Raw genomic sequence first — 27124 nt, 5'->3', positions numbered from 1 at the left:
TGTCTGAGACAAGCTATCAGCATGTCTACCAAAGTGTTTTCCATGAAAGTTCACCGCGTTTCTACGACAATGAACAGTAAAGTGAAACGCGTGGGTTTGTTAGATTCCTCTCTTCAAAATATGAATAAAGATCTTAGAAATAATTCGTGCTAAAAAGTTGTAGGATTAGAAAAAAATTCTTGTTATTGTCAAGAGAGTATTGGAATCAAATATAAAATTTGTAAACAAATTTTCAATTTAAAATTTAAATAGCCAAAACACTGTTTCAAATGTTTCTCAAATACTCAAAGAAATACATAAATAAGCAGATACACAACATTTTTTTTTTATCAAAAACTTGCGTTTAATTTACTTAATTTGGAATTTACATTTAATTTATTATGTTCGATTCAATACCTTTTAAGTATAAATATATCGTAAACACACGTAGTAATTAAAATATGATGTTACAAAACTAAATGTAAATGAGAGTGAATAAAAGTACAGAATTGGAGCGTATCGTTCAGATGTAAATACAATGCTTGTATGTAGTCATTTGATTACATAGTTTGCAAAGTTGAGTTGTATGCTGCTAAAATTGTAACACAGTGAAATGAATATAACAGAATTTTCGTGGAAATGTCATCAATTAATCAAACATATTGCGCTAATGAAATGTAAAAATAACTAATAAATAAAACACAACTGTAATTTTCGATGCAATGAATAAAAGCCGATGATATATCGACATGCTCCTCGATAATACATATAATCAATGCAAGCTATTAAAAAGAAGCTCTGGGGAAACAAAAACCGAGCATTACGGAATTATTTCGTCGACGAGGACGAAGGAAAAAGAAGGATTTATTTCAAAATTTAGGGCATATTTTTTTTCTAATTAATATAATCTCAACTGTTGGTAACGTGATTAATATATAAGGGACGCGATTAGTGACTGATTAAAAAGATCTACTTTTTTAATCGCGCTGTATTTAACAAAATCGTGCTGTTCCTAAAGGTTCTCTGTCTAAAAATAGAGAAAGGGAGTGCATACAGTACGGAACTTTTGTACTTTATCAAGTCGGCAGCTTTCCGAAGGCAAAGTTACCGAAGAATGTTAGGGAGACAAAGGGTGGAAAAGTGCACTTTATCATGACACTTTAGTCGTGAGGCTTTGGTTAATCAGTGTGTTAATTAAGACTCTTTTTTCTTTCTCTCTTTCTCTTCCTCGCAAGACTATCTTTGTTGATATACGCAACACGTGTCGTCACACGAGATATCCTAAGAGAACGCTCGACTCATTCGTGTCAGTTTTAAGCAATCCATATAATTATCCGTACGGGGTGTCGTAAGACATCCGGTGATTCCACGACACCCCGTAGATACGAGACGCGATCGAAACGGAGGAATTCGCTCGCTCGCGCTAACATAAGCTCCAATATGAAACGGGTTACACCGCTCCCCAGGATTTCTCTGACTTTATAGCAACGGCACGCGGCCCGTCTACTGCGCGTCTGTATGTACATGTGTACGTAGGTGCGCAAAACGGTGAAAGGTTTTTCAAGGCGGGAAAGCAAGTGACACCCACACGGCGAACGCAGCGTAAACGACGCAAGGCAAGGCGATGCGAAAAGGCAAGGCCGTATTCGCGCGGATAAAAGTTCGCGGCGCGCTCTTGCGAAATCCCCGCGCGAGCAGGCGCGGACGCCTGTCGCAACAATAATAATAACACACGTAATGGGATAGTCGCGAATCGCGCGCAATTAGATATCGGACATTTGCCGGCCGATCGGTCGTTTTTCCAATTACGCTCGCTCTTTTTTTCTACCGCTAATCCTTTATTTGCCTCGACGGCGCGATCTCTCTTTGATTCTTTCAGACCGACATTTCTCGGGCAATATCACTTCGCGATTCGTATGGAGGGATTTTCTCGAGAACGCGTAATGTAATTTATTTTTTTGAAATTTCGCCTGTGTACGTGTCGCAATTGCCACGTAATAAACTTTCGTCTTTATTCGCATAAAAGTAAACTTCGATACCTCGCGCGGGACTAATAATTTTTATATTTATATTTATGCATGCGATACTTGCCGTTACATTCTTGGATACTCGAACGTGTTTGTTTCATGTTTACGTGACGCATCAACTAAGAGCGTGAGTTTAAGCTAAGCCGAGTTTTACGGCCAACGCGCCTTCGCGGATGCAAAACGGTTCGCGCTCTCGTTGCGAACGCGCGAACACGAAAGCGCCAGTCAATTAGCTCGACGATTTGACCGTGTCTTTTTTAAATGGACGATACGGATCATCCTAGAAAATCGCGGACCGCATAGCATTCAGGGCATAAAGTCGACAGTCATTACACGTGGGATGAATCCAATCAGAATAAGAGCAATGAATATATCTACACAGGTATACTTATATATATGTATATCTCTCTTTCTTCTTTTTATATCTATAATACTAAAATGTAATTAAATTATAATTTAAGAAAATTAAGAAATTATATCTTTGTAGAAATTTTATATTCCAGATTATTCAGATATTTAATATTAAAAAAATTAACAATTCTTCAATCAACTCGAAATTCTTCCTTACTTTAAATTTCAATTTTCAATTTATTTTAATATTTTAAGCAATGACACAGATTAAATTCGTATACAAATTAAACTATCAAAATTTCCTAGAATCTATAAATGTTAGAAAATTAAAGTTAAAAATAGAAATAAAATTTTAGCTCTGAGAAACGATAATCATCCATCAATTTTCGCTGACAAAGATGTACTCGTTGAAGAAATTTTATATTCTAGATTATTCAGATATTTAATATTAAAAAAATTAACAATTCTTCAATCAACTCGAAATTCTCTCTTACTTTAAATTTCAATTTTCAATTTATTTTAATATGTTAAGCAATGACACAGATTAAATTCGTATACAAATTAAACTATCAAAATTTCCTAGAATCTGTAAATGTTAGAAAATTAAAGTTAAAAATAGAAATAAAATTTTAGCTCTGAGAAACGATAATCATCCATCAATTTTCTCAGCGAAAATTGATGGATGATTATCGTTTCTCAGAGCTAAAATTTTATTTCTATTTTTAACTTTAATTTTCTAACATTTACAGATTCTAGGAAATTTTATTTCTATTTTTAACTTTAATTTTCTAACATTTACAGATTCTAGGAAATTTTGATAGTTTAATTTGTATACGAATTTAATCTGTGTCATTGCTTAACATATTAAAATAAATTGAAAATTGAAATTTAAAGTAAGAGAGAATTTCGAGTTGATTGAAGAATTGTTAATTTTTTTAATATTAAATATCTGAATAATCTGGAATATAAAATTTCTACAAAGATATAATTTCTTAATTTTCTTAAATTATAATTTAATTACATTTTAGTATTGTAGATATAAAAAGAAACTTACGATTGAGGTTTTTCCCGTTCGAGGACGCAAAACACCGCATGCATATATATCAACTGATCACCATACACGGTAAACTCTCACCTCACATTGTTCGCGCGCGCATGTATCGAATGCGATAAATTCGTAGATACCGCGCGAGAACGCAGAACGTGTAAAAATAATCCGCCGCGCGCATTTGCGCTCTGGATATCGCGAGTCAACATAATTGGCCGGAATCTTCGGCCGTAACTAATTACGGGTCCGGCATATAATAAGCGCGCTCGGGCGGCGCCGCGACTCTTGCGCCAAGATTCGTTGCGAAAGTTTGAAAATTCTTCCTCCTCGAGTGCGTCGTCCCCGAGAGGCTCCGATTAATTTTGAAAGGCGGCGAATTGCGCGATCGCGACAGGAAAACGCAACGTACGATTTCGCTGGAAATTCACAACGGTTTTCTTGCTTAATTCCGCTTTCACAGGCGAATCGCCGACGTGTTGTAAAAAGAGAGAATATAATAAAAACATATGCAATATACATATAAGACAAATTCTGTTAGACAAAGAATATAAAGTCTGAAATGTAGAGAGAAATTAAATAGATAGTTGCTTATCTCAATCCAAGCTTAATCGTGAACAATCAATCTGATACATCTTTAGAATATTCTTGCAGAAGAGAAAGGATTAAAGCTGCAAGTGATTAATCATGACGTAACAACGCACTGTGAAAATGCATGTTCATTCCGTTACTTTTTTTAGCGCATAATTAAGACAGGATTATTTATCGATGAGTCAGTAGCTTTTAGTGGATGAGAGAAAGGGAAAGAAAGGGAATTTCTCGGTCATGCAGTAACATGGATTCAATCTCTGATCAAATTCAGGGCTTCTGACTTACGACAGGTTTGACATCGTCATCGATGTTCGCGTTTGCATTATGGCCGTCCAGGATTGTGCAGTCGAATAATAATTACGACTTGTTAGCCGGAAGAGATTTCCGCGACGAAGCAAGCTGCAATCGTAAGATTACATACGTGTGCACGTGGACGTGCTAAAACCGCGTTTGTCAATTTCAAACGCCATGTTATGACATGTCGATTTCGCGCGCGCGCGAAATCTGTTTCCCCACGTGCCGATACATAATCGAGATACACGCTTGACTCATTCCATTCTCGTTGCACAATGCTCCATTTCGTCATATTTCTGTAACTTTTATAACAATCGCGCCAATTCCTCGCTATTTGTCAAGGAAACACATTCGCGATATATTTCTCAAGTTGCGTGAAATATTGTTAAGTAAAAGAGTTTCGTCAGAGATGTATGTAGTTGCGCTCTTGGCTTGTAATTATAATATATTCGCAAACGTGGGTTCTCACTATCCGTAATGACTCCAATCTACCGTTGATTAATTAGAAACATAAAAATGTCTTGGTACTCGATTTGATGCAAATTAAGAGCGACATAAAAACGTCGTATATATCCCGAGTATCTTCCAGACGGTACACGCAAGGTTCTCGTTTATAGCAATGATATTGAAAAGGAGGGTCCATTTCGACGAACCATCGAACGATCGTTAAGAAATACGTAACCGCGTCTTGTCGAGAGAAACTGACAGGCATATAAAATATGGCAATAAATGTCCGCCCGAATATGGGCTCGATAAGCGGAAGCGCGTCGGCGAAATTCGAAGGGCACGAATGAAGGGAAGATGAAGAAGGTCAAATATATATCATATCGAAGTTTGCCTCTTGAAGCCACACGATCTGACAAAGTCGATCATTCGTTTCATCTGTCAAGTTTCTTCGGCATAAATTTATCATCTTTCAAGTGCGACCTTTAGCGTATTCGGGAAGATGAATATATAAACTTAATTTTAGAATTTTGCTGCAGCGTGCCTTGAAATATGATGACTCGTGATTTTGAGTATCTCGTTACGTCCGTGAATTATTTATTCTCGAATTTTGTTCAATATATATAATTATTATTTATTTTACAAACCGCAATTTGTCGTTTATCAAGCATATTAATAAAAGTATCTTAGAGCTTAAAGGGCAGGTTGAAATTTCCGTGAGCGAGCAAATAATTACATTGGTACGTCAGGATAATTAAGGACAATAAAAAGAATATGAAAAGCTAAATTAGGCTGTTAGCGGTGAAACATGTAACAATTAACAGCGATACAATAATAATAACGACGATGACGGGAAAGCAAAATCATATAAAATCAACAAATTTAATGGTATGTCTACAAGAAATCTATACACAGGGATATCCCTCCTCGTTGAGATAATAATCGTTACTTAGATCACGCGATGCGAACTAAACGGGAATTTTCGTGACACGAGCCTTTGCTATGTCGGGAGCTCATCGGCAACAGAAGACACTTTCAACGAACAATACGCTATTCAGCCAATAGCTGCATCGAGATGATGATGGGTGACATAATAGACCTGCAAGGTGTTGAAACTCTCTGAATTATCAAGAGAGGAGAAAAAAAAGTCAGTAACAGGGTCGTTTAATTAAAGCGTTATGTATGATTTATCATTAAAATTATTATAAATTAATTTTTGTAATTAATTAAAAAATAGATAAAAAGAAATTAAAATATTAATATAAAAGACTAAAATAAATGACTACGAAAAATAATATCAGATTTAAAATAAAATGAAGGAAAATATATATTATATATAGGTACTTAATTAAATATGAAATAAGTGAAAAATATATAATGATGTCTTCTGCAATTTGCAGTTCGAAGATGTATGCAGCTCGAAAGCTGTATTCTCTTCCTGTAGAGCTACACAATTCCATAATAACAGTGTGGGAAAGAGATTCTCGCTCGTATGAAGCTGAGTATACAGAGCGGGATGAGTTGGCACACGTTTACCCTACTAAACTTAATGTAAGCTGAAGAACCGTGCAGCGTCAAGCTAATTACGTACGGTGAAACGTACGGTAACTTTTAATTCCGGAATTACGTATGTGGCCGACACCCAATTAAGAGAGCGCCGTATACCATGGGCCATAGGGGAATAATCGCTATTAAAGTTGCAGTAGCAACGGCAGTCGCAACACCTGGGATAGTATTAGGCAAGACGTCGCGTTTGATGATAGTTTCGTTGTGAGAATCTGGATCTGGATCTGATTTTTACAAGAATTTAATTTTTGTGATTCTACCCTCTCCCAATTCTTTGCCCATTTTTTCGTTCCAATCTCGCGAATTTTGTCGAGATAATTATGCTAAACATTAACGAGCTCGAGGGAGAAATTAAAAATGTGCTAAAAAGTAATAGATTGTAAAACATAATTAAGATATTCCTACGCTGTAACAATTATTGGTTGCACTAATTAATTAACGGTCATCATACTCCGCGATCGATAAGTCGTACGTCCTCCTTCGCTTGTAATTAAAAAGTAAGTTCATGTTTAAAAGCTATTATTCAATCGCAAATATAATAATTATCTGTCGAACGCGAGATTAGAAAAAGAAAAAAGCTATTAATACTCGGAGCAAATATTCGCTTAATTAGTAACCATTAGTAATGTAGACATGTCGTGGCTGTAATTACACGTTATATGTGTATGTGTATATACACATACTCTGTACTCATCATTTACGTTAGTCTACAATTCAGATTATGTTATTGTAATACATGGTTTCGTACATGGTTTCCAGCGACACATGCTAATTACGATATTCTATAACATTTTGCCGACATCTGTCGATACGTGCAACTGAATAACGTCATTTGTATAAAGCGATCGCAATAAAGCAACATAATTTTATACATTACGGATAATCGGGAAATTGCCATCTATGTATCACTACTGTCATCGACAAGTAAGGGACAAATGTTTTCAAACATTTCCTGTCACGATGATTCTAAATATTCGTTCGTGCACATAATGAACGCACGTTGTCAGTGGATTAACCATACAAATCATGGGTGTTGCATATAGAGTTCTATATTCAGTCGTCCGGGAAGGAAGAGAATAAACGCAATTAAACGGTAATCACGCGAGTCGCGCACGCCCGCGCGGTGTACACATACTTTTACAGTACCTACCGCGAGTTAGCTCGTTTAATGGATTTTACGTTGCCGTACTTTGACCTCGTCGGCCAGCGGCCCCGCGCCTCTCATCGAACCCCTTTCCCGTCGTCCGCAGCCCCTGTCGTTCCGGGGACCACCCTTCTCTCCTCTCCTCCCCCCCCCCTCTGACAACCGGGAGGCAGACAGCGCAAGAGGAAAATAATTGGTGCTCGCGAAATCGATACCGCACGTGCACTGTCACGTGCGCATCTCGCGTGTATATGTAGATTACGTGTACATACGTACATCACATTTACGCACGCGCCTCCAGAGATTCGGCCGAGTGAATCGCGATGTAACGTAATGTTACATTGCAATATTAAATAGCGATTCAATGCAAATTGCACGGATCAATGTGTATGAATGTAATACTGTAAATTTTCCAATTAGAGATAATTACTAATAATACAGAAAAATATACATATATATATTTATATCAAATTAATTTCTTCAAATAGCATTCTAAATGAAAATAATGATTAAAATTTACAATACATTGCAATTATGTACTTCCTGCCAAGGAAACATTGCTCGAATACGATCTAAAATTATAACGAGACACGCGAAGTTTGTCGTTTGGTCTCGTCTTACAAGAATGTTAATTTCTCGTGCTCGGAATTTCTTATGAAAACGTCGGTGCAAAACATTTATTATGACGAGACGTTAATGGCATGTCGATCAAAAATGCAAAAGCGCTAATTCGCAAACGGCTTTTCGCGCTTGTTTCGCAGGCGCACGCATCCTGAGACACGCGCTTTCTCTCATGAATCGAATAAAATAAAGAAAAAATGAAGAGTATATCGCGAGTTGTTAATACGACGTAGCCATTAAGGCCGCCGGCGAGCGGTAAGCCGTAAATGTTAGAAATCTCTCGTAAGCAGAGCGTATACGCCACCCGTTATAGACCGGGTACAAAAAAAAAAAAAAAAAAAAAATCTATGGCGGCATCTGTTTCGCGAACACGATCGCGGAAATCTCGAGATTCCACTCAAAGGGATCAACGAGAAAGTCTAACGATAGCGATTTCTGCGCAGTGAAAACGTTCTTAATTATACGATCATAATGATGTAGAAATATACATTCATCGAAAGAGATATTACTGAAAGCTAATCTAATAATGAATCGAAATATTACGTACACTTAAGCGCGCAGGATTTCGATAATTAATTCTAGCAGCTGTAAAATCTTTCTGTCGATATAAAATTCTTTTAGTTCGCCAAACTTCGATTATGGCAACTCGCGACTTACGCGTGTGCTACGCAGCCTGTTGCATGAAAAGCGAGAGGGACGCTTGCACGCGGCTTGCAGTAATGTAACGTCGCTTTCTCGGACGGTGTAACGTAAGAAGAGCACAAGGAAACCTCTTGCGAAAGCAGCGAGTTGGAGCCGGTGGTACACCGCCGCCGTCGTCTTTTGACACGCCACGCGCGCACGCATTGTTCACGCACCTACGCGAGCGTAGAATTACGCGACGCGCGAGCAGGTTTTTGTCGCCGTCGCGAACCGGACTCCGGATGTTTTTTTTTTTTTTTTTTTTTTTACAGAAGGAGATTGCGATAGTGTCGCGTAGTGATCCATACATTATAGCAAATATACTCCAACGCAAATAAATAAATTTCTCAGTTTAGACTTTCATTAGAGATTCTCGAAGTGTTATATTTGAAACGCCGAGATTCTCGTGTTATTTGATTCAAACTGTAATTTTGTGTTTAAAATAAAAAAAAAAAAAAAAAAAGTCATATCCAACTTGCCATGTGTACACTGAGAAAAAATTTACTCAATCTAATATAATAATCTAATAAAATATTTAGTTCAATACGTTCAAACAAGTATTTATTTAAATTAAGCAAAAATATATTTGAATTAGTAAAATATGTTGTCTATTTTACTATTCAGCAATATATTTTATTGATCCAAATATGTTTTTGCTTAATTTAAATAAATACTTATTTGAACGTATTGAACTAAATATTTTTTTAGATTAAATAAATTTTTTTTCCAGTGTATTGTATAAGAAAGATATGTATAAGAAATCTCGCGCCAAGTATGTATATACATAACAATGTGCAATAAAAGAATTTATTTTTTGCAGAGAGTGCGCCAAGACCATAACGAATCGCAGCGTTAGAAAATTCGCATGAAAACGTAAAATCACTCGCTATTGTCGTGTAATTTCTCCCGTTGCGGAACAGCGCGGCGATAGATAGGAAATCTCCCTTTCGCTCCGATAATGATGCATCATAATAATATCCCGCTTGGTACTACCAAAGGAGCGCGCACGCAACCGTGGCCGAATATGATACTCGACAGGGCTAATTATGCGTGCAACTTCGAGCGAATGATACGGGCGGCAGGAATGAAATATGAAAAAACCGGGTAAGAGAACGCCACAGAGAAGGAAGAGAGTAAAGAAAGAGAACGAAAAGAGACCAAAAAAAAAAATAAAACAAAACAAGTCGAGGAGGAAAGAAGAGACACGTGCCGCGAGCGAGGAAAGCGTGAACTTTTACATAATTAGCAGCTGTACATGCCGGACTCATTAATTGTCGGCGGTCATTAGAGCGACGTACATGCGCACGTTGATCCTTTGTTACTGATTGGCGTGTTAATTATATCGCTGCCGATTTAAATTTGCACGTTGTATTGCACGTGAGGCTCGCGATTAATGTGATATGGAACGTGGAACGACGAAAACTGAGTCTATCAATGTTTGGAGCATAAAAATAATTATCATAAATTAATGAACAATAATAATTGCATACATCGTCCTTGTGCATGTTTTGTGTGTCACAAATATTAATAATACAGTTTTCAACAATTTTAAAGTAAATAAATTTTAAACTAAATTTTAAAATAATCTTTTTTTTTCAAAAAGATTACTATACAAAAACTCTAATAAAATAAAAGAAAAAATTAATTCGTAGCATTTACAACGTATTCTATATCGAAAATCGTTAAATCGTCGCGGGAAAAACGCAGCAGCACGTTGCAAAAAAATTACATGAATACTCGAAATACAATTTATCTACGCTATCATGCTCGCGTGCTGAAGCGCGATGAACGCAAGCGCAGAGAAAGATCGTCTGCCTGAATAAACGCGAGAAATTCGCGAAACTATATGGAACGTCCGCGCAATCGCTCGCTGTTGCTATCCGAACATTGCAGTCGCGTAGGCAAATAAATATATATAAAGTAGAAAAAAAGAATAATTTCCCGGATGATGGAGATTCATCAAATATTATGCTGTAACATTATGATAACACAGATATGTGTGTATAAATATGTGAATAGATTTCCGATTTCTTTTTCAACGATCACGCATATTCCTTTAAAGAAAAAAAAAAAAAAAAAAAAAAAAAAAAAACAAATAAGGCGTATCATAAAAATTCACAAGCATCGCCCACTTTTTATCCGCTCTCTTCCGCGAAGACTTTTTTCTCGTCGTTTTTCATATACGATCTAAGAATATATTGCTATGTGACACACGAGATAAGATCGAATCGATATTCGGCAAGGTTATAAATAACAGTTAAGGCGAATAAAACTGACAGCCACAATAGCGGATCGTGTTCCGGCATATGGTACGTGATCTTGACGCGATTTTGTTCGAAAAGATAGAGGTATCGGCGCGCGTGTGCTGGGAATTATAGCGAATCGAAAATAATTAACAATGACGTAATTCGGCATCATTTGCAATGTATATTTACGTAATAATCTCGTCGCGCTTAAATCTCACGCTGACCAGCTTCCATCCGCATCCTTCCGAACGCGACCTTCTCAACCCACGGGCCTTCCGAGAGATCCGCTTACCTCATGTTTAAATTCGGCAACGGTTAACGTCACGCAAATGTAAACGATCTTGTTCGATGGCCGCGAGCGGGTCGCGCGGTACGCACTTTATTGTGCACACTCACATCACGTGAGTGAGCGACAATAACGAGCCAAGCAATCTGCCATTGTTCGCCGGCTTAAGAAAGAGAGAGAGAGAGAGAGAAAGAGAGATATCACGCCTACGCTCCCTAAACGACAATGAATGTGATTACCACAACGATGACACCGACAGCAACGGGTAGTCCATTAAGCAATGCAGGGTTGAAGATTTCAACGACCCCGCGGCGCAAATTACTCACTTGATATCGTTCGCGGTCGCGCGCGAATTTTGATCGATCAATTTCAATCTGCGTAGCTCGAGTACGTCAGTCGGGCTCGTTCACGACACATTTACGCACCCCGAGCTTGTCGCGTCGTGTCGTCATCGTCGTGATACAAGAAACATTTTTTTTTTTTTTATTTTTTTTATTTCCGACGTGTTTTCGATGCGTGTCGCTTCACGTCTCGTTACCTTCGAAACCGCAACGATAGGTCTCTCTAATGTAAATCCCTCGATATCGATCATCGTTCACGTGCAATTGCGACGGTTTCCCCCTACGGAAAAGAGAAGTGGCGCAAGGACGCCGATGAATGAAAGCGAGTAGGACGCGTTTAAATAAGCTCGTTTCGAAGCCGAAACAAAGCGGGCCCCGCGACATTTACGACCATTTTTATTAATAGCACGATTGATACTTGATAGTCCTGAATACAATGTGCATAAACTCAGCTGTGCAACATTTTCTCATCACTACACAGTAAAAATTAATGTCAATAAGTATAACAAGAGACGCTCTATATCTTTACCGGAGCGAAATGTATTTTCGAAAATGACTTAGATTAAAAATAAAGATAAATATATATCTAATTTTATAGGCTGAAAGAGAGAAAGCGATTTAATTGCCATAGTACATAGTATTTCAACATTATATGCCGGTCAAAAACCTTCGCTAACAATGCGTTGCAATGCTACTTTCTAATTAGTCTCTTAATTCGTCGAAAACTACCGGTCAAGCGATTTCTCCCAGCAACCGACAAAATAAAGTTCCCGGTAATTAGAAATAAGAAGTGACGCTAAATTATTACCAGACAAACGCGTGATATATAAACCGCTGGAGTAAATATGGCGCTTTTTCAACTGATCGTAACTATAAACAGACTTTACGTAAAAAAGGATCTATACAAGTACGACAGGCATTCCGGTAGAGCCACTATTATCTAGTCACATGATCTGTCACAGTAGATTGTTATGTGAGCCATAAATCGAGATGGGTATCTGCTTGACCCGGCGACCCGAAGGAGCAACGGTTTATTTAGCCGGTTCTTTAGGAAAACTACCGCCACTGCAGTTGTATAACGGCCGTCTGCATTAAATTGTAATTCATAATATGACGTAAAACAAGAATACACCGCCCCCGGCAATCACGATTACCACGTGAACCATCGATTTCGCTATTTATGCCCTCGCCTTTTTGTCATTGCCAGACGGCCTGTACAAAAAACTTTTTTGTTTCTCTGCACTTTGAAATGACATTAGAATGATAGTGTAATACGAGATAGAAGGACACAATAAATTCGAGAAGAAAATTTAGAAATATTTTATATAAAAAAAATAGAGGTAGAATGCGTTAGAACAAGTTCTGTATACGAGAACCGGAAATTTCTAGCTACACCGTTGCAGAAAAATTTCAAGAGTAATCAAACTGTCGATGAACCTATAGGAGTACAATTTTCATTGAATGTGCCATTAATGGAACATTCAAGAGTAACTCACTCACTCTTTCTCTCTCTCTCTCTCTCTCTCTCTCTCTCTCTCTCTCTCTCTCTCTCTTTAAAGAGTAACTCACTCACTCTTTCTCTCTTTTTTTACTAATTTTATATGAATCAACTTAATCGCTCTCGTGTAGGCCAATAAATACGTAACTTCAACTGTAAACGTTTAATCGAATGCCGATGAAGCTCGTCTCTTCCGACTCTTGAATGACCTTCGTCGGCGAAGTTATTTTCATCGATAATCGATACAAGCCACTAACTAAAGACGTATTCGTAGACGTACTCTACAAACAGAACGCACGTTAAAAAGTCTTCATAGAGAGAATGCAAATTAACGTGACAACATAATAGAACCCAATTTAGGAAAGCGCGTGTTTTAAATTCGGTGCGATTATAACCTTGCAATGTACTGTATACAATATTTTCGGCAGTTATTTGGCGGATAATCGATATGATCGACAACCTAATCTGTTCTTATCGGATCTAACAATAAAATACCGCTATTTCCGAAAAATCCGTATCGATTAACTTGGGAAATTTTGAAATACTTCTTTCAAATAAATTAAAAAAAAATTCTCCATTTTTCAAAAACATTCTAAAATATTTATTAAAATTATGTTTTGCAATAGAGTGATGTCTTAGACACAAAAATTAAGAAATAAAAAATATGCGAAATAATTATAAATAGAAAATTAAATAAAAAAAAGTTATTTTCTATCATTTATATAAACATTTTTAAATTATTCTCTCTCTTTCTCCTCTTAATATAATTCATCTTATATACATAATATATGTATAAGGATAATACTGTTCTCTTTTCTATTTTAAAACGGAAATGAACGGAGAGGCTACGTAAGTAATTCTTACAAAATTAATGATTAATTCTATGATCGCTCTGCGAATCTATCACAGATAATAATTCTTGAAATTATTCCGCATCACTACCAACTGTACCTTCTAATCGAATATAATTCGGAGAAGACGGAAAGATGAAAGAAACGCAAGGCCACTCCTGGGTCATTGCCGTCGTCCTCGCTCTCGCGATTCGTTTCCGTGCAGTATGCGTGTATATATCTATCAGACAGTTATACTTAGAATTCTCTGCCTGTGTTGTCTACCGGGTGTGCTATTGACTCGCGGTTAACCGAAACCCGGTCTTTTGCAAAGCGATTGCCTATCCAGCTAGGGCTGTGTTAACGACTCGCACGATTAAACTCTGGGGTAATTAAACCTGAGATTAGACCGCGCCGTTTGTAATAAATGTTTTTAACGAATGTTACTTTGATAGTCGCATGGTTTAATAGATTCATCCGTTACGTCGATTCTGTCACGATGGGTCTTAATTAACCGAAGATGCGGAAAGGACGATATTGCGGATATGGATGCAAGAACGATCCAAGTTTTTTACGATCCTACATTTCTTGGCAAACGGCGGATCTTAAAAGTTTCTTATGAAAAGGAAGAGAGATCAACGGCCTGCTGTTGATTACATTGGGATCATAATTGTACATCATTTCGCATCAGAAATTTCGCACGAAATCAATGTATGGAAACGGAAACAGAACTCGAGAATTTTCTCCACAGGAGATAAGCAATTTTTTCAAGATCCGCGCACGCAGGTTCCAAGACCGTGGAGAAAAGAGACGAAGAGAAAGAACAGGATAATGTTACTGCATAAGGATCGGCGACTGCGTCGCGTGGGTGTTGCTCGAACCCGTACCGGCTCTAAGTGCGGCTATTCGTACGTGAAATAGCGCCTTACTAGCGTTATCTCGTCGGTAGGTGCGATATGCTATGTGGACCCGAACTTGTCCACATTGCCGCGTAGGAGTGTCGCTCGGTGGGGTTCCATTTTTTTTCATTTAAAAATTGTTCTCCTCTCTCTTTCTCTTTTGCATACAGCGATTCTTCTTGTAAATTTGAATAATTTTAGAATATGTTATCATCAATTTGTATTAATCGATAGCACTGAGATATCGATTACAATAACACAAAAATAATCTTTTGCAAATTAATTAAAAATCCGTATTAATTGATCCCCATATATTACAAAAGCAAATATACAGTAAGCTAAGACTATACATTACTTTACAGTTATTGTAATCATCTAGCATCAAAGAAAATGTTGTTCTAGCAAAAGAACAAATTCATTTTATTTATTCATTTTATTTAAAGTTACACGATATGCCAGCTCAATGTACCTTTCACATTCGCGAAATTTCGATATCGGCGAGAGAATGCCGGACTTGTGCTCTATACTTTGCACCAATTTGCGAACGTCCGCAGTGTTCGCTCTAATCAAGAGGAGAAGAGGACCGAGGGTAGTCCAGAAATAAAGGGCGGAAACTGATTTCGCGAGTGCACGCGCGCGAGCGAGCATAATTTAATCGCGCGCGTACACGCGGTCTGCCTAGCCCGCGGGGCTAAGGGTTTAGCCATGCTCGTCGATCAAAACTTCTTTTATAGATAGCCCCTGATGATACGTCCCGGGGGCTACACCTGCTCGTGATACGCCACTTTGGTGTAACCTGCCCTGCGCCAGCGAGCGAACGTGTCTATGTGTTATATAATACGAGATCGCGCGGCGTCCAGAGTACCGCGGACTAACATCGATACCAGTGGTCATGATGGTTATGCTGGTTACAGAGGTTATGGTCTGGGCATGGAAGAGTACTGGCTGTAATACGGGTACAGTCTCAGCTAAACATTGGCGATTCGATGCCCTGCTGACTCTCGTACAACCGTTATCGGTAACGTGATCAGATTCTAGAAAAAGCTGATGATAAAGATATTTTTAATAATTTACCTTGATAAAAAAATATTGCAAAATTAGAAAAATCAGGATTTCGAACCAATATCGTATTTCTCAATTCAAATAAATATGAGAAAATATGAAGCTCTAGAGAATCGGGAAAATTTGCACGTTATAAAATTTCAGTTCTCGACTTCGGAAAGAGAATATAGAAAAAGATATCGAATTCCAAAATATAAATAATTGAATCGAAAATAATTCAATTCTAATTTAGAGTTCCGAACTGAAAAAAAATGTATTTTATGTAAAATCTCAATTATATTCTTCTCACTAAAAACTACATTTTACGCGGGATAAAATTTTTATATTTTATTTTAATAAAAATATATTTTATTTTGCACAATAAAATTGTGATAATAATCCTGGAATTTATTAATTTTTTTCTCTATTTATTCTATTCCAGTTTTCAGATCTTTCAGATACAAAATCAGAGTGTCTACTCAAATCTTGTAAAATAATTTCCTGATTTTCTAGATATTTTTGTTCTAAAGTAAAGAAAATATTTTCAAGATTTTTTTAATACAACACTTTCTCTAAAAAAATTTTTTTTGAATCTCAATAAAATTCCATGACACTTTACTAGAAATTCCTGAGAATTCCAAGTTTTCCATATTTTTCCAGGGAGTAGACGCCTTGAAAATTCAAAAGTAACTAAATTAGACAATGTAGGAATCAAATTTCGTAAATAATGATCTCAAAAGTCTTTGTAAAAAATATAAGAATTAAATAAAATTAACTTTTCAGAAATGGAATTGATGTCATCTGAAAATAATATGTATACGGTAAAGTACTAAAAACTGACACAGACATCGAGAGAAAAGAAGTCTGCATTCTAAAATACATCATGCAGCCACGATCAAAGATGCGTAGATATCGCTGTAGTGAAATACTGGAATTTATCGCGAGGCGCACGCACGATTAAGATTCACTTGTCCGCTCGTTCGCTTTACGCATCGAATTACGCGCGATTACGGCGTACGCGTATTAAAAACAAGGAACGATCAATTTACCCGTGATCTTCGTGGAATCGGCGAACCGATGACGATAACGACGACGACGATGACGCCTCATACGCGATGACGTTAATATTACTCGTAATAACCGTTCACCGCGCGCGGAGGAATCATTAGATGGTACGAAAAATGCGTTTTCCATTATTGCAGGAACACGCTCCACGTGAGAAATCTCTCCGCTAAAAGACGAAGAGGCGAAGACGTGCACGGCCATGACACGCGAATTACAGCGAGTGCGTAAATCGTGACGTAAAGACTCGTTGCACCAATCTTGGTCAGCGGTAATGAAAATTGAATCAAATTTTTTGTGTACTCTACTTTTATTACCGTAATAAATATTAGAAATACACAAAAAATAAATAAAACTTAATTTAATTAAAATTTTATTTCAATTGATTTATTCAATTCGAATTAAAATTGTCATTCAATTTGATGCAATTACATAACAGCTTAAAAGGAAAAATTGAAATTTATAAACTACTTGGTTTAAAATTTTCATATATTGCGCGGAGACATTAGCTTTTATTCAAAGAAATCGTTGAACAGCGTCAATATCTTAGCATACTGTACTCTACGCATGTGTCGAGGCGAAATTACAAGGAGGAGACACGCACATTGCGTATGCCGCATCTAATGAGCGCGACTTAAATGCGAATCTAATATCAAATCTTTCTCCATCGTCGACCGAACGTCCCATCTTTCCCGGCTTTTCCATGCGGTTTGACGATTATGTGGGTCGAATCGAAATGAATCTGCAAAGTCATCGGCGATAATCTCCGTTTACGGAAATCATTAGTATGACTCTCGGTTAACGAGTTAGTGGGATGTAATACAAAAAAAAAAAAAAAAAAAAAAAAAAGATTTTGACATGTAATAATTTAAATTTTACGACGCTATTCTAATGAAGATTGTATCAATATTGACGTAGAAGAGATGTAGAAATGCAAATGCGATTGAAGGATACCGCAGTGAAGTATGAAAAACGATTAAGAGAAATACAAACATGAGACACTGGAGAGATGATATAGTAAGATGATCTCAGACGAGAGGCCGAGTCTCATAATAAAGAAGATTAAACACACGTGCCGTGGGAGACTGGGATCGCGACTGCGGATCGTTTCCTCACGACAAGTCGTAACTTTCTACAAACGTCCTTTTTAATGTCGATCCTCCCGCGTTTAATCGTTTTCGCGCGGTCGCATGAAATTCGTGTACGCGATATCCCTCCTAAATATCTACATCGCGGAGTAAAAATCGCAAAGGATGAAGAAGTCGCACATGGTCGATCTTCGCCATGTTAACTCTCCCCTTTCTGATGTATATTATTCGTATTCCTTCAAAAATGATCGACACGATATAACGCTTTTTTTTACTATCGTGTATACTCCGTCATTTTTGATGGATCGCAGACAGTGTATGCGTTCGTGTGGCGTGCCAACAATCCTTAACGTAAGTACATAATTGCGAGTTCAACGGCCGTAAACAAGAGTCTCGCCGGTGGCACTTTTCCTAGGAGCTCGCTCGGCACGACGAGAGTCTATTCGCGGTACCGTGGAATCTATTTCTGCGCACGGCCTTGTGAAAAACGAGAGCGCGGTGTGCGATTGATATTGACTCGTTATCATTAGTTGCCTTGATAACTATGCCCGTAATTACGGGTGGCCGAGACTAAGCGTCTCGAGAGCGAACGAGCGAAAAGTGACCATTACGTATCGCAACCCAACACGGGTAATTTCAAACTAGTTTCACTAACAGACCGCATTTTCCCCTCAAGGACGCGTAGAGCGGAAAATCTAGTCGTCGTGGTTATTAACAAATAATGTCTTTCGATCTTCGGCTTTTCGCGAAAGAATCCTTATGCCTTCGGGCGATGCAACGATCTATGATCGCGATCTATACGAGAAATATCGCGTGCTATGGGCGATTCTACGGTCGGTATGCGTTTTCGCCGTGATTATAGTTATAATTGGCTCTAACCGCACGGTGTGCAGAGTCGAAGCGGCTACTAGTCTATGAGAAAAATTCTCAGCCACTGCAACGCGCCAATTATTTTGCAGCGAGATGGAAACGTACAAACAGTGGTGTGCGTTTCAAACTAACAACGATTTTGCGAAAATCGATATATGTTATTGGATATCATCGATAAAATTAATGTATCGCAGAAAGAGATATATTAAAAATATATGTATCATATACAATATATTGAAATAATTTCAAAACCCAAAGAACCTAAAGAAATGTAGAGTAGGAAAAAAAAAAGATCCGCGTGTCATGAAAAATTCGCGGTTAAAGCTTCGCGTTTAATTTGTTGTCGCGTTTGTTGCGTTCAGAGTATGACTATGAAAATTGGAATAGCGGATGAGTCACAAAACTATGTTCTCTCTTTCTTTTACAAAGGAGTCGAAAATGGAAACGTCCGGGACGACGCAGAATGGACTTCTCATCAAAAATTCGCGATGACGATTCGTCCGTGTTTTCCGTCGCGGGAATTTTCCACGAGAGGGAAAATGAATTCCACGTTCTCCCTAAAGGAAAAAAAGTGCCAAGATTCCCCTACTTGACGTACTATTTATACCTTTGTACTACCGAACTTCCTGCTGTTTCTTTTCCCGCGTAGACGCGAGCTCCCTTCGAGGAAGCCTTACGCCCATACACCATAGACGTTCGGATTCGTGACTGGGAAGTGAGATGCACTGACCCATGACTGGCCAACGAGCGGATAGGATAGTCATAGACCCGCGTGCAAGGAGGAGACGACGCCCGTTCTCTCCGGCCAACTCCCACGTCCTATAGAGCAGCGTCTCTCGGACAGAGAGGTTAAGCCATGCCAGGCCGGGAATTACTATATCAACCGGCAGCGCCGTGAGAGAAAGAAAGGCACCGGCGACGTTAATGAAACAACGTTAGTCACGTCCGCGCGTTTCATACTCGGTATCACTCAGACTCTATTGCGAAATGCTATTACGGTATCATCGTAGCTCTGAAAGGGAGAGAGAGAGAGAGAGAGAGAAAGAGCCCAGGGAGACTCATTATGCGCGCCGCGCCGAAAATCATCACGGAAAATGTAACGCGTGTGCTATTATGTTGAAACACGACGGTTCAAATTGTGAAGTATTAATCAAAGATTTGAGAAATCAACATGCAAATAAATCAGTTTATTAATAATAATAACAATAAGAAATCTTTCTAATATTTTACATTTCAAATTATTTGAAAGTTTTGAGGGAGAAAAAAATATTTCCATATTTTTTTACAGGATTATTTTCTAAGATAGATTATAATTGTTTTCATTATTGTTGTATTCTCGCCATTTATATGTGCGTAGAATAATTTTTTATTGTATCTTCAAATTTATTACACTTGTATATATGTAGAAATTTTTTCTAAATATATTTTATGTTTAATTTTTTGCAATTTTTCTCATTTCATAATTTTTATTTCAGCAATTTTTATCGGCGTTGTTATATTTTCATAATTGTGATTAGATATTCCAATATACACGTGTGCGCGCATATTCCGGATTATAGGCGAATTTTTCTTTTCGCACAAAACAGGTCGAGAAGGTTGAGCCATATGAGTAGCCTCTTTGATCCGAGAAACAAGTCGTGTGAAGTATTTCGACAAATTCGAGATAAAGCATACGATTTTAATCCCATGAAAGTATATCTCGTAAATTAAGCAGAAATAAACATATTCGAGATATGAATGTATAATGAACAATACGTAGAATGACGAAATTAGAAATTAAAATCAGTATAAGATACAGTTTGTCCGACGAAAAAAGACGTCTTACGCTTAATTTGAATAAATCTGCTATCGAATAATATTAAACTGATTAAAACAGAAATAATCGTCCGTCAGTAGAATTTATGTTCTGCATTAGCATTCCTATTTTACGCCGCATTTAGTGCTAAAGGCGATGCTCCGAATACGGGGCAAAGAGCGCATCACGCGCGTTTGAAGTTTTAATTTTTCTATTCTAAGCGCTAATAGATTCGCCGACAAATGTCCCGTCCAACTTTCGGTCGTTACTCCCCATTACAAGTCCCATTGTACTCACGAAAGACGAAAACGACGACGACGCGAGATGTTCAAGCGGCTATAAATAACAAAATTTCGTAAAAGCGCATCCCGGCATTCCTCACACGATGAGTCAAAAAGACTGAAGAACGCCATGAAATTACCAGGAGAAGAGAGGAACGAGAACGCGTCACTTCTCATTTTTACCGCCTCTACATCACTGTCGCGTTGCGTTAATGCGATGCTATCCCATTTGCTGGCGCGTCATCGTTCATGAGGCTCTGATTAGGAGATACGTATGTACGTTCGAAATATCTATGCACGTATTCTATTATCGCTAATCTATGATTCTGTCCCTCCCTTCTGATCCCACGATATAGGCTCAAATCAGCTCGTTATTGTGTCGAAGAAATTGAGCCCGCGTAACTGCACGCGTGCGAGTCATGAAATCCTAAATAAGCTCAGATGGAAGAAAGACAAAGAGAAAAAACACAAAGAGAGAAAGAAAGAGAGAGAGAGAGAGAGAGACACGGAGGGAGAGAGGGAGAGGGAGAATTATTTATCACACGTGATCAGTTTCATTTCCATTAATGATAATTCGATATGACATAATTAATATGTTAATTAAGTATTAATTGCAACTTTCTTGTACTAATTTATTACTAATAAATTCTAAACTTATCGGCTACATCACTTCTACTTTCAAATACTTATAACAAATTAAACAAAACAAAAGGCAAACAATTTTAACAAAAGCACTAATAAAATAAATCATCCAAAAATAATACAAACAAATTTCAAAAATATTACATTTTTATAGGTGCGTCAACACAGAATATACAACGATAAGAGAAAATAGTCACAAACGAGAAACAATATCCATTTGACAGCAAAAATTGTTTGTCAAATTAATTGCTATTGAAATATCTTGGTTCTGAATTTATTGTTTGCAAACTAAGTTAAAAAAAAAAAAAAAAAAAAAAAAAAACGATCCAATATTTATATCGTTTTGAGAATAAACTGTGTTACAAAACTATTAAACAAGCACAATTAATTTTATAAATTACGAATAATAATGAAATTATAAATTACTCTATGGTTGTTTTGCTGTCAACCGATGTCTCCTGCGAAACCTTCTCTCTTATCTTTTATTGTTTCTTCATGGCACTCATACGACACTCATTTGCGAAAATGCAATTAAATACAATCGCCTGCGCATTAAGCGTTAAATTCGTTTGACGCTTTAAGCACTCCCGATGTTAATCGATGTTTTATTTTATTATATATTGGAATAAAATAACTATTACACAAACGATTTTAATGGTTCTGTTAATGACAGAAATTTGAAAATGACATCAACAACTTTATCGAATTACTGCGTGATACTATGAGATATAAAAGCTGATTAAGACAATTGATAATCGCAGGAATTAATCGTGTAAACTAATAATCTCCAGTTATTCGTAAAGAATAATCGTATTTAATATCTCTTAGTACTTGTTATATTTTAGAAAATAATATGACGACATACGGAGAGCACAATGGCACCTGCTCCTGTTTGCTCGGGTATCACTGTGCGAATAATAACAAGACCACGGCAGGTAAACAACAGTACACTATATCGCAAAACTTAATAGCCTTCAACGTGCTATTGTTTACATATGAGTAGAACTCGTTACTCCCTCTAAAATAACGAAATAACGAATGATATATATTCATATATTAATGATTTAATATTCAATAGTTAATTTGAAATTTGAACCGTTCCATATGCGTCGTTATATTATCTTTCAAAAATGAGCATTTCCTACAATTATTATATATAATAATAATTATAATTAGTGATTATTAAATTCGTACGTTTAATTTTCGCAATTATTATCTCAACTAGCCATTAATTTATAATATCATGTAGTTTTAAGGTAAAGTTATCGATATTTATCATTTTCAAATTTCAAAATTTATTAACAAAAGGTTGCTTAATCATTAATAAAATCGTTCATTTAACCATAATTTTCGAGGTCGCTACAATATAAAATATATATCATATAAGATTAATGTTACAAGTGCTATGTAAAGTGCCGAACGTTCGTTCTTGTAATTGATGCACGTGTAATTGTAATTAATTATATTTTCACGAGTGAGTATTGGATAAATATACCTTAATAAAACAACAAAATAAAAAGGAAGATTCGTGTTCAGACAATAATAAACAATTTATAATTTTTATTATTGATTATTTATAAAACTAGTTGCTCACTTATATTTTCGCGGTAACCGAGTTTATTTTCATAGCGATGTAAACGTTAGAGTGTTTTCAATTATATTTTAATTTCATTTCGCGAGCAATCAATTCGAAACTAAGATATTTCAATAGCAGTTAATTTAAAAAACAACTTGATATCAAACTAATATTGTTAACTTTTTACCTTTTCATTCTCTCTTTCTCTCTCTCTCTCTCTCTCTCTCTCTCTCTCTTTCTCTCACTCTTTCTGGAATATTTCCTGCTAATTATTAGAAAAATAATAAATTATCTACACATTAGAGCAATAAATTAAAAATAATATTAAATAATATTATGTTATACATTTGATTTTTCGTAGTATCAAATCGATGGAGATACAAAGTTCAATCAAGTTTAATAAAATTAATAAAGTCTAAAATTCAATCGAGTATAGTAAAAAATTTAAACCAGATTTAATTAATGAAGAAAGAAGAGAATATGAAATGTGCTACCAGTAGTGTACATAAGTGCACATAAAATACATTTAATTCGTAATAATGATAAAAATATTCACGGTACAACTCTCTCGAACGGTAAATTAAGGTCTAGTAACTTGACGCTAAAAGTGGCTACTTTAATGATGCAGGGTAATGGAACGCCCGACAACGCGCGTAAAAATAATTCCCTCAACTGTTCGGACGCGCATTGTCCAGTATGTTACCGTTGTAATGGAAAGTCTCTTTCGCGAGATAACGCGGCGCGTAAATAAGCGATCACGTTAAGAAAGGGGAGTTTACGAGGCGCGTCATTCCTCTCGCGCGACCACCATCCCGGCAAATTGACCAGCACGAATATATCGCGTTACCCATCGTCGTCGTCATTCCAGGAGAATTCCTCTCCCCTCTCCCCCGTCTCCCCGCACAAAACCGCGGTCATTACTTTCACTCACGGGGGATCCGAAAAATCGTGGTCGGAAAAAGCGACCTGTTAGAGAGGGAGCCGAGCAAAAGGACTCGACACACATGCATACGTACACCCTTTCTCCGCGCGCTCATACTTATGCATGAGTCCGCGTGCACGCACATGTGGCGCGTATACCTAATACACCGCCGATGAATGATTTATGGAACGATATCCGCTTTTTATCGGGGGGCCCCCGATTCAGGTTGTCGTGCCCGGGGCATTGGTTGTGCCGCCGAGATTGCTCTGGCCGAAGGATGCCAGGGGCTCTGCCCGAGCTGTAATTGCACTCCATCGGCGAAGATAGAGTGGGAGGAGGGAAGAATCGTAGGGAGAATCGGTTTAACGAAATCTGTTGTTAGGCGCGATCGAGGGGAACTTTGCCGTTTATCACCCGGGGATTTAATTCCCGTGACTCGCGCGTGAGGAATTACGCGCACAAGGTGGTATAGCGATCATCGCGCTCCACTATACTGCAGATAGACAGAAAGAAAAAAAAAAAAAGAAAGAGAAAAGAGATTTATTCCTTCCGGTCTCGGAATCTCTTAAGCGCTCGATGCTAACTTTCCGATCTTCGATTTATCATCGCGAAGAAAACTTATCGGTACGGTTATAAATTATATCGGCCAGTATGTGCTAAAAACTTAGGCGCGCCTGGTCGAGGAGGCTTCGTTACCTAATTCTGTCGAGCGTGCCAATGTTCCCGTAATCTCATTACGAAAGCCGAAGGCTCGCCAGAGATGGCAGAATCAGATCGCGACTCGAATATGTCGAATTATTGACAAGTTTAGAGTGCACACGCACAAGCGTGTTTCTCGCGCGCGCGCGGTCAACTTAAATAAGGATAGATTACGAAAGTTTTCCACCGCAAATACATCACCTGCTTCTATTCGTTTGAACTATAATTGAACAGTACTCATTTAAAAGCGTACTGAAAGATCGTTCCACCGACATCGTTCTTTTGAGGAGGGGAACTCGGTCGACGACCGCGTTTAGGTAACATAGATTGTACATAGCAACTACCACGAATAACCGGCCCTCATGCAACGCTGATCGATTATATCGCTTAGACTTGGCGTTTCACTCGCCGAGTAATAACAATGCTAATCGAACGTCATTATGGCTTTGCGTCCGTATTTATAATCCATCACGACAAATCCGCCCGCAATAAACCTCAGCAATATATAATTAATTTTATACTAATCTATGCGTAGAAACAAAAAAAAAAAAAAAAAAAAAAAAAAAAGAGAAAATAATCTCGTACATTATACCGTTTCTGTTCGTTAACCCTGACATTACGGGTGTTGAACACGAAGATTTCTCGCATATCCAATTACATATATATTATTATTATAAAGCCGATATTAAAATTTCTTAAATAATCTTAAGATAAAAATAAAGATGTAATTATACGCGTGAGTGTAACAAAAAAAAAAAAAAAAAAAAAAAAAAGCTTAACGTTCGCGAGATTTACTTAAAAATTTTTTACAGCTGCGCGCGAATGGCGTTTCGATAGGTAACAATACTAAAACGAGTACAAGAGAAGCTCGGTTAAGTACGGTCATTAAATTTATCACGAACGGGCAGTTAATCTTCCGACGCGCGCGCGTCGGTTTACCAACACTTTTCATGGCGAAACTCCGACAAGCCGACTACGGTGATTTTAACCTGCATCTGCGCGAGCGGTGTGCAGTATGCGAAATATATACGCATAATGCGGCGATATTTCTCCTCGCCATCGCGCCGCGCCGCGCCGCGCCGACAGTGTAGGAAGCTCGAAACGCATTCCATTAGCATAGCTTAACATTAAGCTCTCACACGTCCCGGCTCCGTGAATTACAGGCATTGAATCTTGAATGATTGCACGATTCAAAGGGCGTGCATCAACAATGTTAGCCGGAACGTAGGCTCACCTGTTTCCGACTCCTGCGCGAAATTTAACGAGAGTCGCGCACTTATTAATTCCGGATAAATATTACGTAGGCTGCCTCCAATCGGAACCTGCCGCCAATTCAAATAATCGAGCCTCTCGTAAAATATTAAAAATAAAGCTGATATTAATTTCCCACAATTACAGTCCATTAACTTAATATATAATATATCGTGTGTCGTATAGTTCTTATTATTTATTAAACAATAATTATTATTTGATAATTGATCATCTAATTGATTGTCTAATTGATATTATTTTATAAAAAAGCCTTTGTATTCTTAAATCATTCTTAACTCTCTGAATTTATGGAAATTTCAGCCAGGATGTGACGTACCCGATCTAACTGCTATCAAGGTGTCACAACATCGGTACGTTCAGGGTTAACGAAGCCGCGCGATTCTCCGAGATCGACGAACTCCAGCTGCTTTCTCACACTTTGTCAGCATCCAAGGTTGGCCATTCGCCGCGTTCACGGATTCGTCACACTTCGATGTCAGTGACCTTCGCTACGTTTTTATTTTTAAACAACCGATCATTAGGAGAGCTGTAAGGCTTAACTCGGCTTTCTTTGCGTAGCACAAAAGCATAATGGCAATTATAGCCCTGATGCAACAATATCGAAATTTCTAGGAGTAATGAACTTCCGTAGACGATATAAACCGATAAAAGTGACTGGAGGAAAAGAGTATTCTCTCTATATAATTTTATACGAATCTATGTAAGTAAAAATGCGAAGAGAAAAGCTATTTTTAATTCCTTAAATTAAGAAATCATGTTGCTGCTTTCTTTTCTATTTTTTTTTAAATTAGTTTTTTACGTCTAATTATAATGTATTTATAAATTTCTTTCCATATTTAGTAGAAAAAAAAACTTTATATAAGACCGATTTTCGAATCTCCGAATTGTGAAAACGAGTGTAAAACGGATTAGTGTCGTTATCGATAAGCTTTAAGTGTGTCTTTATTCTTTGTGTCCATTCCGGTCACGCGGAACGTCAAGTACTCATACGTAATATTTGCTCAACAAGCGCGTCGCTGACCATTTCAAGCGA

At 37.4% G+C, this 27124-nt stretch overlaps 1 protein-coding gene across 2 annotated transcripts in view; it reads right to left on the bottom strand.

Moving 5' to 3' along the window:
- Positions 1-27124, bottom strand: part of LOC140664847 (uncharacterized) — a 152490-nt gene that overhangs the window by 101716 nt on the left and 23650 nt on the right. The gene's annotated exons all lie outside the window — the stretch shown is intronic.

The sequence above is a fragment of the Anoplolepis gracilipes genome, chromosome 1, assembly GCF_047496725.1.
Source record: "Anoplolepis gracilipes chromosome 1, ASM4749672v1, whole genome shotgun sequence".
Classification (NCBI taxonomy): domain Eukaryota; kingdom Metazoa; phylum Arthropoda; class Insecta; order Hymenoptera; family Formicidae; genus Anoplolepis; species Anoplolepis gracilipes.
Note: the sequence above shows the minus strand (reverse complement) of the source record. Positions and strands in the feature narration are given on the sequence as shown.